This window comes from Cydia pomonella, chromosome 4, assembly GCF_033807575.1.
Source record: "Cydia pomonella isolate Wapato2018A chromosome 4, ilCydPomo1, whole genome shotgun sequence".
NCBI lineage: Eukaryota > Metazoa > Arthropoda > Insecta > Lepidoptera > Tortricidae > Cydia > Cydia pomonella.
The window spans coordinates 20,780,830-20,799,712 of NC_084706.1; the positions used below are offsets into that span (position 1 = coordinate 20,780,830).

General features: G+C 35.5%; 1 protein-coding gene across 1 annotated transcript in view; it reads left to right on the forward strand.

Moving 5' to 3' along the window:
* Positions 1–7,155: 7,155 nt before the first annotated feature.
* The window catches only part of LOC133517463 (proton-coupled amino acid transporter-like protein pathetic), a 57,106-nt gene continuing 45,378 nt past the window's right edge, over positions 7,156–18,883 (forward strand). The window contains exon 1 of the mRNA XM_061850795.1: positions 7,156–7,312. The gene's annotated coding sequence lies outside the window, so the exon portion shown is untranslated. The remainder of the gene's footprint in view (positions 7,313–18,883) is intronic.

Below are 18,883 nucleotides of genomic sequence, written 5' to 3' on the forward strand. Positions count from 1 at the left end.
AGAATTATTTTGATATCCCACAGATATAGATCCGGTTTCAATGCAGGTAAAAACTTTGCTAAAACCCTTCTACGAGCTACTAAGCATAAACGTAAACATGGCATACAATTTTAATAGATATTTCAATAAACATAGTTACATAGCTGGCAATTGCCAACACAAACTTATTACAAACAAAATTACTAAAGGGCCGACCGTAAATATCGATAATCGAAATTTCGTTAACTGCATCTCTTTCCTTCTTGCATATTCGAGCCATAGAGAGGCAAATAGATGAATGAACAAACAAAAAGGTAGACCCCGTTAGGCAGTGTTTCGACATGGCTCTGTCGACATAGTGTAAAAGTTATTGTCACGCAGAACCTTATGTAATGGAAAACGTAAAGTAAATTGGCTTTGAATTTCTCAAACTTGCAATGAAATGTTGACATGGCTTACTTCAAATTAAGTCCGGAAATACTCCGGTGCGATGAGTGAAGATATGTAAAGGAATTTCATACGGCCTTACACATCTATGCCTGTAAAGCAACCTTCTTTTGTTTTTTTTTTGTTATTTCATTGCATGTTCGAGAAAAGCATACAAAGCTATACAAATCTCGGCGAGCAATGGGCTTACCGGTTGCGTATCCCTATTCGTGTCTATATCTATTTGGCCTGCATTACATTTTTTCAGGTTGTATTTTTACTTTTGAAATATGTTCACACTGCTGCCGTGAAAATTTTTGTGTACTACACGAGATCAAAGTTATGTACATCTCGTGTGCTTTTGAGTCCCTTACTGCGCTCAAGATTCTAAATAAGAATCTATTATAGAATCTTTCGCTTGCACGGGACTGAAAATAAGCACTCGAAGAAATATCAAACTTTGCTCTCTTGTTGTACAAATAACTATTTCATAATGTTAATATCCAGAGAGGAAAATGAGGACTACGTTTTTATAGAGAAGCGGGCGTCCCCTTTCGTCTTAATAAACGTAATTAACTTTCAAGGTACGGGCTTATTAACTTTACTTATAGTTATGTATCGCATCCTTTGATATGCAATTTTATTCAGATAATAAAACGTGGTGTAAACTTAGAAATAAAATCCAGTTTAACTCATTTTAATCTAGTAAATGATCAATAGTGTAGTTTAATACTCTTCAGATAAACTTCCCAGCTGGTAATTTAGAAGCATTAAAAAAACTGGAATACCGCGTCTTGGCCGCATTTTCCTCTCTGATATTTGACATTATGGAAAAATATAAAAAAATGGGACAAGTGCGAATCGGACTTGCCCACCGAGGGTTCCATACTAAATTAACTTATATATTTTTATTTTTTATTCATATTTTTTCCTGTACTTGTAGTGTAAGACGATATTACTTGGCAAATTTCATAGTTCTAGCTCAACGGAAAGTACCCTATAAATTTTGATTCCCTTGAGAGTCTCGAAATATACGTTTTTTGCGGCATAAAGGTTTTTGCCGTATCTTCTTTTTACGTTAACTTAGAAGTTTACTTTTTTCACAGCTTCAAGGTTCACTGTAGACCTGAGTATATAGTTTTAATTTTAACTCAATACCTCCACGCGTTCCCAAGATAAAAAAAGTTCTTGACAAACAGAGAGACGGATGGACGGACAACCAAGTGATCCTATTATATAGGTTTGTTTGTTTAAAAAATGATGTACATTATTATTATTATGATTATTGGTGTTTTTAGCTTGACTTATTTACATTTTTTTTAAATTATGATAAGAGCTTGATGATAGAAAATGCGTTATGAACACCCAAATAAATACCCATATCAGAAATCGAACGCACTCGCCCACCTTAATTTTCAATATAACTATAGTTATTTTGACGACCGGTTTGGCCTAATGGGTAGTGACCCTGCCTACGAAGCTGATGGTCCCGGGTTCAAATCCTGGTAAGGACAATTATTCGTGTGATGAGCATGAGCATGGGTGTTTTCTATGTATTTAAGTATAAATTTATTATATCGTTGTCTAAATACCCTCAACACAAGCCTTATTGAGCTACCTGTGGGACTTAGTCAATTTGTGTAATAATGTCCTATAACATAAAAAATATATATTAATTTAATTTATTTACAGTTAATGCCAAAAGCGTAAATCCATCCAGTCACTTTCTGTTTTCTTCGAAAAGGTTGAATATATTTTTCTTAAGTAAATATGAATTTAACCTTTTCAACGCCAAAGACCACTAAAACGGTCATCGTCTGTCGCGCCCGCGACGCCAATGACCATTAAAAAGGCTATGGCGGACGTTGTCAAAGCGACTTTCCTACTGTCAGTTAAGCTTCATATTCGCTCTTCACCAGTTAACTTTTTGGCGTCCATGGCATTTCTTGACACGTGTGGAAAAGCGTTGAAAAGGTTAAAAGCGGCCAAGTGTGTCGGGCTATGCTCAGTGTAGGGTTCCCTAGTTACCATTCAGTCAGAATAAGCTAAACGGGGGCTATTAGTAAGTATCCTGTACTCAACTACTCATACATTATATGCATAAGGTAACTTCGCAGCGTTTTGTAGGTCCTTTTACTAAGAAGAGAAGACTTTATGCAATAATTATTCAAAAACGGCTGGACCGATCATGTTCCCTATAGTTTTCATTAAAAGTACCTGTTAAGCTTGTGTTTAAAAAAAAAAAAACATATTTTGTGGGTTATCATGGTTTAAAGTATGGTTTAGTATTTTATGCAACCGTTGTTTAAGAAAGGTCAAAAAGGGCGAGTGGCGTGAGTAACAATTTGAGGCGAAGACGAAAATTGTTAATAAAGACGCCACGAGTATTTTTGACTCGGTTAAACAACGTTGCATACAATACTTTTTCTACGACCAAGCACTTACTTTGAAATAAAATTGCAAATTTAACAAATATTTTTCATTTCATCTATCGCTATTTTGAAGGCAGAAAATTTTTAGTGACATCTTGGGCTAATCACTAATATTTCTTCAGGCGTAGACACTAAGTTTTCGTCTTCATAATCACGTCTCAAATTATATACTATTACATTTACAAATATTATTAAATTGATCTCCAAAAATACTCATTGCGCGGCGGTCGTTCGGTAACCATTTTTTAAGGCACGTTTTTTTTTTCGTAATTCAAGTTTGGGATAAAGTGCAAATAAGGCTCCAAGAATCTTGGGTCAATGTCTTGATATTGAATGACGACGGTTATTTTAGGCAAGTATTTTATTAAATTTTAATACCAAGATCACGCCGGCTTTAAAAACTCCAAATTTTCAAGTTTCAAGTCTTCGAACCAAATCTGTCTGTCTGGGAACTGATAATAAGTTCGAACGCCTAGAACTTTTCCTGTCAAAAACGAGTTCATGAAAAAATTTACATCGACAAACTTGTTATCAGAAACTGAAACGAAAAGAACTTTTAAGAATACGAATATAAATAGCACATTCTGAATATTATCAATAAAACTATTACGAATAGTGGTTATGTAATCAGGTTGTTCGCATACACCGATATAATTTTTTCATCAATAAAGTATAGAAATGTACATTTTTCTGTTTTTAACCGCCCTCAAAAAAGTTAAAAATGTTTTTCTTTGAATGAAATATACAGGACGTCCCAAGACTATGGGGCATCAAGGGAAAGTACCGTAAATATCGTAGATAGGATATTTTGCTGAAAGAAAACTTTATGTTATTTTTAAAAGTTAGTAATTCTGAATTTAAAGATTTTCAAAGAATCACTTGCTTCGTCTGGGAATCGAACCGACTTAAATGTGAAAAAAAATCACCCTTATTTTTTTGTCATTGTACAAGAACTAATCTTCATTATAGATATTTAACTAAGTCCTTTGTTGTTGGCTGAACTTACAGGAGGTTGTAATGAATTTCGTACAAAATTATGACACGAAGAATTTCTGGAGCTAAAATTGGAACAAAATTTGCAAATTGCCAGCAGCCCTGAAGTAGATATGTACAAATGATGAAATGACATTTTCATAAATTACATGCCTCTTTGTGATGTGATCTCTGAGGCGAATAACATTTGTATTGTTTTGATATTGTTATTTACTTCACGGTAGTTAAGGTGGGATTTTATTTTTAAATTTTAATCCATTCAATGTTCCGTTAGATTTTCCGTGTAAGACTTTAAGAAACAAAATTTTATTAATAAAGGCCATGCCAGGATAAGCTAAGTGAATCTGCCCCCAGCGAGTTTGGGCTTATAATTTTTTTGGATGATGTGGCTTTATATTAGTAGCAAGTATGCATAATATCAGCCCCCCAAATGTAATAGATTTTGGTAACCTTGGGCCTTACGGGCAATAAGAATGGGGCCAGTACAGCGGTGTCACACGCATTCGAGCCAATCGTGCAGTTTAACGCCACAACGCGATTGGTTGTTGAGTTCGCATCTCGCGCGCGATTTGTCGCAACTAGTTGATTAAGACTGCACGATTCGCCTCGAGGGGTTAAGTCCGCCATTTGTACTCTTTTTTTGTAAATTTGTGTAATAAAGATTTAATAAATAAATAAATAATCACTAATAAACTGAATATGATAGTAAACTTGTCCTGATATGGCGCTGTTTGTTTTATATATTTTTAGTACTTTTCATAAAATTAAGGTACACATCAATAACAACAAAAAATTTCGATATTTAATTTTGTCAATTCCTTAAGAACCACAGGAGAATAAATAAAATATATTTTTCACATCAGCAGCTCGAACAAGGGTAATTTGCTGCTTAAAAACAGTGAGCAAAATCGCATTTTGCTCAACGAGTGAGACAAAATAACATTCAAGTGACCTTTAGATTCGAATGTCATTTCAACGTGCGGGGCCTAATACAAGTTCGAAATATTTGGATTCTATTGTCTTTATCCCTTTCACGTCATTAGCAAAAAGAAAGAGATTAAAAAAGTGCATACTTAATTCAACGGTATGTTGACGGTTTATAATAGACCCCAGAAATAAGTCAGACCGCATCGTTCCAAAACACCCTAAGTACGAGTCTTCATTCGTAATAATTAATTAATGAAAAAAAAAGTTTAAAATTTAATAAAAACACCATATTTTACGTATTTTATTATACAATCAAAATAATGAACTTATACAAATTTACGCAATTGTTACGCAGTAAATAATTCTACTTAACTACTTTTGACGATCTCTACTATAGTTGACAAATAGTAGTATCCGCAATTCGGACCGTATCTTACAAAGTTTTTTTTTTTTACAAAAAAAAAGTTGTCGATTGAACTGTCAATTGATGTTCGTGAATTCATTATTTTCGTATTATTTTATTGAAATTTCTTTCGTTTTGTTTTATTGCGGTAATTAAAGTTAATTGTTAGAATACCTTCAGAAAACATGAGTGAAATAGTGATCCGTCCGTCTGGAATACATTTTTTCAGATTGTATTTTTTGATGGCTAACTGACGTGAAAATTTTTGTGTACTACACGAGATCAAAGTTATTTACATCTCGTGCGCTTTTGAGTCCCTTACTACGCTCTAGATTCTAAATTATAGAATCTTTCGCTTGCACGGGACTCAAAACAAGCACTCGAAGAAATATCAAACTTTGCTCTCTCGTTGTACAAATAACTATTTCGTGCTTCTAGCTAGTTTTGTGATCATTGATAATATCTGAATGAGGATGAAATAAATTTATACATACAGAGTATTTAATAAAAACGTTACCGTTACCGTGATTTACGATAGAGTACTTAATTAATTGACATATGCCACGTTCCCAAGTCGTTCTTATCTCATTTAGCATTGACCCAATATTCAATTGTCATTGATTTAGCTCGCCTTTGTACCGTAGTCAACAGGGTGATTTCGACCCTGGACTTTGCATATTTATGCATATAAGATAAATTGATAAAATAGCAATACATTATTATGAGTCGGCAAGGGAGTCGATAACTGTCACAGTGAAATTATGAAAAATAATTATCAAAACTAAACTATCTTATTATACTAAATGTTGGACGCCAGGTGATTTTCCGTCTGATGATCGACGAGGTATACAACCAAACCGCCATCAATGCAAAGGCTAGCTCCGTTGTTTATTTTCTTACAATAATTATAGCTGTACACCAAAAGGGCATGACGTTAAGCCCTTTGGTGTAGTTAAGACGGTCACTCTCAAAACAAAAATATAATTATCACGTCCGCTGGTAGCATGACCAGATTATTTCGATACACAATTATTTCGATACCTAATTACATTCACAATCCTAAATCGCAAACCCAGCGGGGGATGTCTACATGACTTGCCGTTGCAAGTTCAAAATCCAGTGTTCACTTTTCTCGTCCTGACCGCAACCCTGATGTTTTAAATTGCATATACCAAGACAACACAAACGAAAAAACATACAAAAAGTTCCCCCGTCCTGAGGATCCAACCTCAGTCCTCAAACTTACGAGTCAAGCCCGCGCGCCACTGGACCACCGTGAGTGGCCGTAAATAGGAGTCCAGTTACAGCCCCTTTATACTACAGCGCCTTATTACAAAGATAGAAGGTCTATTATCAATTGAATCAATCGATGTCAATAAACTGAAGTAGGCTTAGTAACAACATAACTAATGTTACGAGGGAAGTATACCACAAACTCGTCCACACAAAAAGAGAAAATGTTTTCCCACTTCCACTGTTTTATTTTCCATTCTTCGTGATTTTTTAGTATGTTATTGACACAATAAAAAACTAGGTTTATAGGTTTTCCTTTTTTATTCAAAGTTTGCGCAAAAGCGCACCCTATTAAAAGTGCTATGATAACATTTTGCTTTTAGAAACCGTTTTCTCTCGAAATGGAATTTCATTAAAAAAGTTAATAAGTAGAGCGTTATTTCGTTAGGATCGCAAAGCTATGAGTATTCTTCCCTCTTAACAATGGACACATGGATCCATTAGGATCTTAGGTAAAAAAAAAACATATTTTCAATTTTTGAGTGTCGCATCTACTATAGTATTATTTCATCTGTGCTAAAGCAGCCAGTGAAGGTTGACCGCAAAGCGAAGGCCAACGAAAGGGAACTGTAGGTAGTGACCAGTTATACCAGACCTATCAAACGTCATTAGAGGACTCTACGGCTTTGGAATAGAGGCGATTTTCCTTGAGTGGCATTTCGAAATACTGGTCACTTCATCTCAAGAGTTCAAACAAAATGCAGTGTTGTGTTGTGCTTAATGTGTGAATTAAGCAGGCGACCGATGCACGCGTTTGTTTGAAAAAACTATTGCGATTTTTTGCACTAGGTACTTACTCCCAGTGAATTCCAGTGAATTGTGATTTTTAGTGCGTGGAAAATATAGTGAGGTGGAGAATGTAAGTAATTTATTATTACATAGTTTAAGATTGCGATCAGGGTAAGAGTGAAATATTTTTTTATTTGTACAATTTATTTTTATAAGTTTGTTTTATCAACACAGCCATTTTTAGAAAAAAAATGGTGCATATATTTCTAAAATTTCTCATGATTATTTACATTAAATTTTGTGTTACTTACTTTTTATTTAAGACTACAATACTTCAACACAACTTTAATATTAGTGCTAACGCACTTATAGCATTTTTTTTAATTACGCCAATTTTAAAAGTTTTTTTTTTTTCATATTTACTTAACTTTTATTTATGCATCAGCACAAAAATACATAACCGCATATGTACTTATTTTTAATGTACATACTTTTTTATGAAACGCTAACAAACGATTGTATCTATCTAAGTCTAAATATAGGTACAGTGCAATATTAATTATGTAGAATTACATTCATATCTTCTTGCCCGTAACTCCAACCTCTGAACATCTTGAAGTGAAATTATATATGATATGTCTCAGCCTTGGCAGTATCGTATAATTACAAAATTAAACGAACTTACCTCTAAGTGAAGCTCTATTGGAATTATACGATATACGGGAGCGCGCCTCGTGTCTTGGACTAGTCCAACCCTAAACTTTCAAAGGATCAAAACTTAGTAACGAGAGTAGTAAAGGGGGAAGTGGGTCCGCATCATCCCGCGACTAGCCGCGAGCTGAGGCTAGGATGGTCTGCCATTTAACTGACGACCAGACTCGAAGAATGATTAAGACATGTTTAAGATCTTGGTAAGATCTTTAAAAGATCGATAACTAAACATGTCAAAATTTACGTTTATTTCGATTCCACTGTTATCCCAATGAGATCTCTCTATGATATTTCTATCGTCAAATTGACATTGGTTGCCCGAATAGAGCTGTTTCTGTCAATTATACGATATACCTACCTATCAAAATGAGAACTTATCTAAACCAGTAGGGCTAAGATGGTCGGCTGTTTATCATTTGTCACACTGTCTGTCCATTGGTTGACTGTTAGAGAATGCCTTAAGGCATTAAGCCTGCCATTTGTACCTTCATGTATTGTCCAATAAAGATTAAATAAATAAATGTCTGTCACGTTCTAACAAGTATTTAAGCGCGAAAGTGACAGGCATAGTGACAAGTGATAAAAATGGAACCATGCTGCCACCGCAGCAGGGCTAAGACGGTTGGCTATTTATCATTTGTCACCATGCCTGTCCCGTTCTAACAAATATGTAAGTGCGAAATTGATGCATGACATGACAGGTGATAAAAATGCGACCATGATTCCGCTGCAGAACTTATCGTTATCGTATCTCATTCTTCGATTCGGACCGTGAGGCGATAGGTAACAAGGTATTGCGAAGTTTATGATATGTTTAACCTAAATCAGCATCATGGCACGCAGATAACTACTTACTACCTCTAATATAGGTAGATAGGTAAATAACACAGTATGTAATGCTTGTCCCGAAAAGAAGCTTTTTTCTACTAGAGAAATACCTTATTGACCGCCTGAGTTATGTGGGTGAGTCATAAAAATAAGACGATCCGTAGGGATACCCGTCGTCATGTCATTGATGATAATGGTGAGCCGCGCGAAATTTGGCCTTTGTTCCACCCAGACAACCAAGATTGATAACTGGTTAACTAGACGCACTATTTCTTCCGCGGAGATCACCAGTTATGTGAGTGGAAGTCTAATTCCATTTTCTTAACCGAATTTAGCTACTAGTTGTCTAGGGGGAAAGTATCTTCCGCGAAGAGAACTAGTTGTCTGAGTGGAATTGTTCTTCCACGTTCCTAACCGAGTGTGATACGGTAGTTGTCCAGGGGGAACGTGTTTTCCGCGTAAAAAACTGGTTAACAACATGGACTAAGATGTCCTTGGACATAACCGAGAACAAACCAAAACCTATACTTAGCTAAAGATACATGTGGCATAGTAGGAACATATCGATATGCTATACTTCAACTAACTCAACCTCGTATCTGCAGCAATGATTTGATAGAAATGTTTTCTCACACTCGGATTATGGGTATTTTTGCCATCAAATAATTAAATGCAGATACGAGGTAGCGCTAGCTTGCGGATTGGGGACTGCAAATACACCTTTGAATTTCTTCGCAGATGTATGCAGGTTTCCTCACGATGTTTTCGTTCACCGAAAAGCTACGCCTAAGCCTGCTAAGCCTGTTCAATATAAAGAAAAATATATTATAGGGACATTCTTACACAAATTGATAAGTTCCACGGTAAAGACAAGGTTTGTGTTGTGGGTACTCAGATAACGATATATATAATATACATAGAAAACATCCATAACTCAGGAACTAATATCTGTGCTCATCGCACAAATAAATGCCCTTACCGGGATTCGAACCCAGGACCATCGGCTTCATAGGCAAGGTCGTCAAATATTAAACATTGAATGCCCTTATGCCCCAATCTTGCACACAACCGGTCATTGTGGAGGTCCTTTACGGAAGCCTTTATCCAGCTGAAGACGTTTTTCTCCTGATAATATAACGATGATGACTACTTATAATATGAACGCCAATCTAACCACTTGGTTTTTACATGAATCATTTATGATTAATTACTTCTACCAGTTATACCTACTTTTTCCTTGGCGTTTCACTGGCACTTTTTTATACTAAGAAATTTATGAATGGGTATTTTTCTTACTCACAAAACTGCGGGTTTTTCTTTAATTATTACTTACCTATTAAACGTTATTTGTGATCGTATAATAACAGTAGATAATACGTCCGTTCATTACGTTCACACATATAATAATTTGTAATATACAATGTATTTGTCATTTGTACAATATACTTACTTAATCTATTATCTACCTTGTTTATATCAATTGTAATACAGAAGTAAAGTCTAAAACCCTTCTTTAGTTTGACATCTAAAATAGATAGTTCAAAGAAAGGCGCAGTACAGCACCATCTGTTTTGGATGGAACTTGGAAACTAAGATGAAAGTTTTTTTCTTAGACTTTACCTCTCTATTACAGTCAAATCTCTTTGATATAGATGAATAAAACTGTAATTATATTTTTAAAATACAAACACCAATTTAGAATTTTAGAGTACCTACAGTCAAAATAATTTAATTGCTCAATAAGTGTGGAAGTTGGTAGGGATATCATTTGTTGTCAAGGTCGGTACGAAGCGCTGGTGGCCTAGCGGTAAGAGCGTGCGACTTGCAATCTGGAGGTCGCGTGTTCAAACCCCGGCTCGTACCAATGAGTTTTTCGGAACTTATCTACGAAATATCATTTGATATTTACCAGTCGCTTTTCGGTGAAGGAAAACATCGTGAGGAAACCGGACTAATCCCAACAAGGCCTAGTTCACCCTCTGGGTTGGAAGGTATGGCAGTCGCTTTGGTAAAAATAGTGCCTACGCCAAATCTTGGGATTAGTTGTCAAGCGGACTCCAGGCTCCCATGAGCGGTAGCAAAATGCCGGGACGAAGGAAGTCTGTACGAAGCGGTACAGAAACAAATTCTTTGATCAATACCATTCATACCTACTGTATAGTTACAGCGTTAATACTTAAGAGGATACGGGAGCTGAGGTTTAAATATTTTAGGTTAATATATCCGTCTCGCTAACGGAAGCGGCTCCTAAAACTAGTGCCATAAGGACAACGCCGGATTAGGCGAAAAATCCTGCGTAAAAATCTCAAAAAACGATATTTCGTACTCGACTGTTTCCTCCTCCTAACTTATGAAAATGTAACGGAATTTTGAGATCTAAATGATACTAAAATTATCTGTGTCGGACTGTTTTGCTTTTTAGGCTAAATTATTTCAGTTTCGAATACCATCCTTCTCTTTGCGGCCTAGTAAATTAGGCTGTTTTGGCGAATATTGGAACTGCACTAGCGCCATTAAGAAACAAAAATATCAAAAAAGCAAAGCAGTCCGACACAGATAATAATAACAATAATCTGTGTAGAAAAAATAATTGCTCTGACTACAAAAACCACAGAGGAAACAGTCGAGTACGTTTTTATGGAGAAATGACCACTCCTGTTGCCTCTTAAGCCGTGAATTTTCAGCGAGTTGTCAAATGTAGGGTGTGCTTTTGCGACCAAAATCTTGAAGATAAATGGAAGCCATTTCGTACATACATTGCGACACCTAATGAAGTCAGTCTCCCGTGCATTTCGTTCGCGCTAATACATTTACGGAAAAGATGAGATCAACATCTTTTAAATATGATTTTAATGTAACAATGTAAGTATGAATTGGTCTCACGCATGTAAATAAAAAAATATGGAGAACTTAAGAGAAAAATGAGGGTTTCTGTTATAACATGAAGCGTAAAACATTTCTATGATGGTCATAATTAATAAAAAATAAGTTCAAAAACCGGACTACTGAAGATCGCGCTCTAATAAGTATGAAACAAGAAAAACTTCTCATCTATCATAATATTCATAAAAGAAAACAATTATTTATTTATTATTTTTTACATAAATAAGTAAAACTTAACATTATTTAATAAATTTTAAATATGTTCACAGAAATAAATATGTAGTTGACAGCTATGGTTGTGTGTTACACCAAAGAGAATTTGAACTGGAGGCGGATTGTCAAAGAAAATTTTGTAGCCACAGTAAATTTACTGTAATTTTTCGACACATGATTAAAACTTTTGGAACGCCATTTGACTTTGATCCTTATTCTTTTTGACGTGTTAAATTTGTTAAATATCAAAAACATGGCGCCATCTAATAGATAAAAGGCCAAAGGTATAGCAGCATCGTTTCTAGCGATGGCGCCATAACCTTTAGGTAGTGGCCGATAAGATGGCTGGCACCACTTTTTGATATTTAACAAATTGATCACATATCAGTGAAAGAATAAGGATCTAAGTCAAATGGCGAACCTAAAAGTTTTAATTATGTGACGAAAGATGGCAGTAAATTTAAGTCGCTACAAAGTTTTCTTTGACAATACACCTCTATTTCAAATTCACTTTTCTGACAATAACGTGTAATATATACATATACATGCCCCGGACTGACAGACGGGGGCAATTATGGGTTCAAAAAGAATGCAAAGGCAAATAAAAGTTGAAAATCAATCAGATAAGTCTGCATCATTATTTAACTTGTTATTATTTATTTAATTTGCAGACATATCTGCTTGATTTTCAACTTTCATTTGCCTTTAAACTAACTGTATTGTCAAACCAATTTAGGGTTACATATATTTATATTTTTTCCTTTTTTATGATGGAACGTACAACATTACAATATATAAATTGAACCGGCACTCCAAAGATGTGGGTTTGAGTCCCACGTTGGCCAGAGTTGATCATATGACCATCGTCGATTTTTTCCTTGTGATTGGCATATTCTGTATATACAATTTAGGGTTCCTCTGTCCGGGGTGGTTATATGATACTCGTATACGTACCTAAGTGTACAATAATCCAGATATATGTTTATTCGAGTTTAACATAAAGTTTATCTCCGAATCCTTGTTTACATCTCATAGCTTAATATAAACAATATTCTTGCCGGTATTCGTACCGTAGGTAATTGATAAAGATAGGTAATAAAAACTTTCTCCCAAAATAACTGTCGATGTTGTACCATTAACTTTCATAATGTATGTTATAGTCAAAAATCGTGGGCGAACCTCGATTTGAAATCATTCTCGAAAAAAATTGCAACAATATAACTAAAGCGCCAATTACATCCACCCTTCCATCTGCGTACCCAAAGATTGAGCAGATCGTTGATGTGCAGCCGAAAGAGGGTTGCGGAGAGGACTGAGCCCTGAGGTACCCCGGCATTAATACTGCCGTCCTATCTCTAAAACCGCTCAAAGCTGCATAATACCAGTTTTCATTTGGACAAATATTCTAAAAGAGAAAAGAATTCTCTATCGACTGGTCTTGGAATCATATTTTTATCTGTTGTAGTTACGGAGATACAGACTCGACCTAACACGCTAACTGCATTATAATTTGATACTTCTCAATACTATAAAATCGCAAACCTACATTATTCTTTTATAAGTAATATAAAAGCGCTTAGCCAGTTTTTTATTTTAATTAATCTTTTACGTTATACATAGCTAAAACACATTTACTTGGAAAAACGATTAATATGTTTTATCAAGTACAATTTTTTTTATTAAATACTACACAAAAAAACAGTTACTATGCTTAAACATGGTTAACGTTCTTTAACCGTTTGTGTAAAAGACTTTTATTGCGATTCATGTAACAAATACATCACTAAAACCTATTTAGTGTGCTTAACGGGTAATTATGTTTGAGAAAAAGAATAATAATACAACAGTTAAACACAGCCAACCAACAATGCCACGCTAAAACCCCGCTAAGTGTAAAACATATTCCCTTGAATTTTATTACGCAAGGCAGACAGTTTAACAATGCGCCGTGCGCTGTAAGTTGTCTTTTTTACTCGGTGACTGATGGATGCATGCTTATATAAAAAAAAAAACCGAAAACCGAAAGTAAGTGCTACGATTTACATACAAAAATGGTGAACGATTAACCAATGATAATTCACGTCGGTAGTGGATTTCTACGTAGCGAGAACATGGCCACTACGAAGACATGATCTAATTTAAAAAGCAACTATATACTTAATAGAGAGTTGCTGGAATTGCTTAAACATATTGAGTTGGTCTTCCAAAGGTCTAAGTAGCAAGTGTCAGCATAAACTAATATAGTAAGTAAGAGGGATTGAGCTAATGCAATCTTAGTGGCGTAATGTTTCGAACTATGCGGAGTGATGCTTTTATATCAAAAAAAATCCTTCTAAACTCGCTCATCTGAGGTATCCATGATAGAGAAACAGCGAGATTTAAGAGACCTGGGGAGAGTAGGAAATCTAAATAGGTACCGTTAAAAATAATGGCAGGTAGGGTACTAAAATCAGTCTTGGCAGAACACTTTGACCTAGGTACCTATCACTATAACTTAAATTTCAGTGGATTTACCTTGAGACCGTAACGTGAAAGTCCAAATCAAAATGCTTTCTAAATTAGTGTTCATGTGCATGGTGCAGATTGTCTATGGTAAATGAGTAAAAGAGCCTTGACAGTATGTTTAAAGTGGTAGAAGAAGGAAATATAACGTGTTAGAGTATATAAAGTAAGGAAATGAAACAGGAGACAACACGCTGCCCCGTCCTGTGCAGGCACAATGAAGATTAAGAGCAATCCACCTCTGTTGACGCCCTACTTAATAACTATGAAACTAGTTCACTGTCACAGGAGATACATTAAGAGAACGGAATATGCCTACTAAGATGTCGAAGTCACCCGTGTTGAAAGCATTACCGAAATCCAAGAATGATAACACCGTGATATACCATATCTGCAGTATTTTTACAAGAGCGATAATTGTACTGTGCCGAGTAGGATAACCGGGTTAATATAGGTTCGTGAGCGCATGTCTGTTCAAAACGGTAATCTGTTTATGTACAAAAGACACACAAGAACTTAAGAGAGGAAACAAATAATCGGAAATAAATAGAGCGGTAGTTTGAGAAGGAGAAGGAATTGGACTTTCTAACGGCATCTTACCAAAGCGACTGGAAAATATAAGAAGAATAGAGCTATCGAGGATACATATGATGATATGATCAATAAGGTCAATTAGAGGGAGGATCATGTTTTGGCTCGCATCGTCTTTTCCAACGGCCTTAGACGAGACGAACATTAAAAAAAGTTAAGTAGATGCATTAGAAGGGAAGTTTTAGATTTTTCTACTTAACGAGAAAAAAAAATCAGAAGAAAAGAAGTGCAGATTAATGCAGTCAAAATCAAAAAAGGTATTAATTGAGCTTTGTAATATTTACTAACTCCAAGTAACTTAAGAAACTACCACACTTTAGCGGGTCCCCAAATTCAACGGAATTATGAAAGTGAAGCCTCTGATCATCTCCGCATATTGTACTACAGCCATTCCATATTGCATGAGATTAATGCTTTATTTTTATGCGAAGGGTGTTAAAGGCTGATTTTGGCTGCCCTATATAAAAACCTACTAGGTAAGGTGGGTAACTAATTATTGGAAATTCGTTTTTTATCTTATTTGTATCCATCTCGTAAGTACTCACCCGATTACAGAGACACCTGCTCCAAAATCGGCACAATTATTATGATTTCTATGCCTCTAAACCCAGTTAGTAGTATGTTAACTTACCTTTTACCGTAGTAAAACTCACGAAGTCACAAATTCCGTATAAAAAACTAGTAGGGATCTGAGAAATGATAGGTTTTAGTGTAGTCATTTAGCCTTACTAGGTTTTTGAACTGGCAATTAAAGCGCGGGGGGGCTCATTTTCAAAAGTGGGCTTCATTAGACACTGGGCCTTACATGGATCAGGCACCTTACAATGGTTAGTAATCTACTTCTTCACGTACATTTTTTTATATAAAATTTAACACATTTTTGAGACTGACACACTTTGCGTTTTTAAAATTTTAAAAAGTTGACGACTGATTTGTCAGTATTTTTTAAGTTTTTGGTTTTATTTTGCATGCGAATAAATACATATACGATACAGATGTGATTTAACATATTGAATTTCTCTTAAAACTTAGTAGTATAACGCAGGTTAACATGATTTTGTTAATACAATAAACCTTTTTTTGTGAATATTTCCACGACTTAAACCTAGTGAGCATTACTAGTTCGTCATTTAACGGGCTTTTAGTATAGGAATGCATACAAATTACTTCAATATGTATAGTCATTACATAGCTAAAAAACGGTTACAGTCCAATAACGTGTTTATTACAAATGTTTTCTAGGTAATATTTTAACAGATAAAATACTATAAAATTGTTCAGTACCTTTGCGGTTATTAAGCTATGTTTTGTTTATTACACAATTCACAATTACGATACTATAAACACGTAAATTGACTTGGCCGTTATTTTAGTTATTTTTTATATGTTATTCAATTCTAAACAACGGTTAAAGTATACTTAACGGTGTTTTAGGAGTAATATCGCACATATTTTAGTAATTATTTGCAACACTAAAACACAAAATTGTGATTTTCTAATTAATAATATAATATTTGAGGAAATGGTTTTCAAATAAAGTAAGGATAAATTTAGTTTTAATTTTTGCACAAAAGAAATCCGGAAGAAATGTACACATTTTCTAGAGATATGGGTTTGAACGTTTTTTGCTCATATCTCAAAACTATAATTTGTGGGTTAGATAGGTTTTAGTGATAGGACGGCAGAATAGCCAAAAGATCAGACGAGCATCCGTCTAGGACAACTCGAATAGATCGGTCCCTCAAGAAATCAGTGATCCAGGAGCGCAGGCCAGACGAGATCCCATACACGGAGAGCTTGCTTATTAGGCTGTCGTGCCAGACTCTGTCAAAGGCCTTGGAAATGTCGAGGGACACCGCGATAGCCTCACCCTGTCTCTCGATGGCCTCGCCCCATAGGTGGGTGGCATAAATCAAAAGGTCCCCAGTAGACCGGTTTCGGCGAAAGCCGTATTGCCGATCACTGAGGAGATCGTTACCTTCGAGATATGCCAGGAGCTTGGTGTTCAGTACACGCTCCATAATCTTGCAGAGTATGGAGGTGATCGCGATAGGCCGATAATTAGACGGGTCAGCTGAAACAATTAGAATTATAATTCTAATTGGCGGCTAGTCCAACGCTCAAAAAACCAGTGTAGGTGCGCTCTCCGATAACGCGCCTTTGTTACGCATCTCAAGCATACATTTTAGACTGGTTCGGTAGCGTTCGACTCGGTGGCACTCAGCAACCGTCGTAGAGGGACCACACAATAATTTTTGAATCTTATTTCAATTGCCATAGGAGTTGTAATTCAATAACCGGTTAAAGTGACCGGACCATTTATTAAACGGATCCCCACTATTTTAGTTAAATTCTGTATAAGTAAAACAACTTCCATCATCATCTTCCTCGCGCTGTCCCGGTATTTTTTTTTTTGCCACATGGACCTAGACTTGCCGTAAGCACTTAAAAAAAAGAAAAACTTCCTGTTCTTATATTTTGACTAGAATCTGCAAATGGTATTGCCATTGCAAATTTATGTCATGGAGAGGTCGCTTGGTTCAACTCTAAACGCAACACTTTAAAACGACGACATATTATACTGTACCTGTACCGCGGATATCATGTTTATGAATTTTAATTCTTTGTGATTTAATAATAAAAAAAAGTAATCGGTGAGTTATCATTATCAAGCATAATGTAATTTTGATAAGAATTTTAGACCATGTTCATATTTTTTTCGATCGAGCGCAAGTCAAAAACTCAGGATTCAAATCGCTCAAATCCTCAAGATTGCTTATTTTATTTTTGGCTACCGTACTGTGATTAAAAAAGCGATACAACTTTTAAAAAACTCCGTTCTCTGAGCCTACCGCACTTTAATTTAAAAAATGTAACGTTCAACGCAACTCGGGTATTGTAACCAGCAGCGTTTATTCCGCAAGTGGGCCTCCGGCTTTGTTTTCCGCGGCACGTGACCTTTTATGTAGCACAAGGCTCGCACGCTTGATGGGTAATGATCAATAAAAACTACGTACTTTTTTTAAGGCGGTTTTTACATTGGCCGCAGATGCGCACGACGCACTACGAAAGCGAGACATCGCTATACAGGATATTTTTATTGAATTCCGTGAACATCGGCGCTACGCTAAGTACATGATACTAAATGGTATAGCGTCAGGCCAAGCTAAGTTGGTTGATTTTGATAGCCCAGCCTGTGCAAGGGTTAAGTAAACGTGATAATGAAACATGCTTGACGTTCAAAATAACACTTGCACTGTGCGGGCTTAAAAAATAGCTGCCAACTTATCTTGGTCTGACTCTATTTAACTTTTATACATACATTTCGATTTTTTTTCGTTCCAAAGAATGAAATGCTCCGTCTAGCGCTATACTAAAATAGGCAATAATTTACTGAACCATACAAATAAAAACTATGACATAATTATTCGCTTAATCTAACGCAAATGTACACGGTCTTATCAGAATAAAAAAATGTTTTTATTTTCAAAATTTAGAAGAGTTAATTACAATATGAACGGTATCTGTAACGGGTCTTCCAGAAATTAACTTACTTAAGTAATTTAAGTTCCGGAATGTCCAAAAAACGTGTGTCACGGACACCGGAGCGTCCTTCTTTGCTACTTTTCGTGCAAAAGTTTGTTTCGTAGAAGACCTTCGGATTCATGTTCACGTTCGGAAACCCAATCGTAGTCAATAATCAATATTGTGTCCAAAAGAGTGACCTTACTCTTTCAAAAACGCGAAGTTTTGTTTTGAAATTCCTCAGTCGTCAAATTACTATGACTTCTACGTAACAAAAGAAAATGACAACAATCGCAAACTAACAAATAATAGGCATACGACTATATTATGAACAGAATTCTCACTGTTTAAAAGGGGGCCAAACAAAAGTATAGTTTATATTTTGAATTTTTACATACTTTAATCAAGAGCAAATGACAAAAAATTCACACGACAACTGAGTGTTTCT